Below are 1496 nucleotides of genomic sequence, written 5' to 3'. Positions count from 1 at the left end.
CGCCGCCGCCGCCGCCACCGCCACCGCCGAGTAAAAAAATAAATATCTCTCTCGTATTATCTCTTCCGTTGCGGCTCTCTCTCTCTCTTATGGTGAATGTTATTTTTTTCTAATTATTTTATGATGGGAAAGAAAGAAATGAAAGAAATATATGTTTTTTTATATTATTACATATTATATATGTTTATATTTTTAAATAAATTGAATACATTTTTAAGTGTGAAATTTTTTTATTCACATGTTTTTTTCTTATACACTAAAAACTAAAACTAACAGCTCGCAATCGACGAGTTGACGTCTATCGAATGTATCGCAATCGCGTATCACGTTCGGCACTTCCTCGGGATCTGTTACAACAGACGCGATGTGGGAGAATCGCGTATACTTGGTATCGATCGTATCGACGAATCTGACGAGTCGATCGAATGTTACATCGAATGTTATATCGATACATTCGTCCAGATCAAACATACGGCGCAGGTCGATTCGATCATCGTTACGCGTACGTTCAAAGATTCAAGACGTACGAGTGTAACATCGTTCATCAGACAAATTCTGACGGTTAACGGTCCGACGCTTATAAAATTGTCTTTGTAATCGTTTCGCAGCAATTTATAGATATTCCATCGCTGCTCGTAGAGTCCCTTCCACGTTTCGAGAGACAGTATCAATTCCTGTCCCCGATGATCTCCCAGAGCGATCTCCACGTAGCTCGGTGGACCAACGTTGATTCCAATTTCCAAAAATTTATAACCCGTGGCCGTCAGAGTGTAACGTCTGCTCAGTAAGCGCACCGCGCGATGCTCCAACGAAATACTGTGGAAATTAAATATATAATACTGCACAATATTGGAAAAAAGAGAAAAAAATAAAAAAAATGCAGGTGAAACTTACGCGTTACATTCTTTCTTTTGTTTTTCGCCATTGTACGGTGCGCTGCTTCCTTTGGCGGAATACATTGCGTCTTGTTCGAACGATGGAGGAGCGGAGTACCGTTTTTGTCAGATCGTTCGATGGAGGAGGACTGATCGCGTAAATTTTTTTGACATGGCAAACCGTTAATCCCCCCCCCCTTTTTTTCTAAGAATTTCATTGTTGCAATCAAACATGTAGCGACATGTTCGCAAAGGAGCGCGATGGCGTTCAAATTTTGTTTTCTAGGAAGAGCCCGTGAAAAGATAGCTCTTCGTAGAAATCGACGTACGTGTCGCGGCGTGTCAAGAGAGAAGCGCCGATACTCCGGTTACTATAAACAAATCGGGGAAACTTATGATGGTTTTTTTTCGCCGAAGTCGGCATACGTGTCGCGGCGTGTCAAGAGAAGCGCCGATAGTCCGGCTGCTATAAACAAATTAGAGAGAGACCTATGATGATGCTCCGACAAGGGACAAAGAAATTGTCGATGATATATAATGGGTCATGCGGTGTGCAGGATCACAGTAGATGGAAGTCTAATGTGAAAAAAAAAAATAGTTGACGGTGAAAATGGATAATGT

Source organism: Pogonomyrmex barbatus, unplaced genomic scaffold (assembly GCF_055798465.1).
Source record: "Pogonomyrmex barbatus isolate J1 unplaced genomic scaffold, ASM5579846v1 scaffold19, whole genome shotgun sequence".
NCBI lineage: Eukaryota > Metazoa > Arthropoda > Insecta > Hymenoptera > Formicidae > Pogonomyrmex > Pogonomyrmex barbatus.
This window is presented reverse-complemented; position numbering follows the sequence as displayed.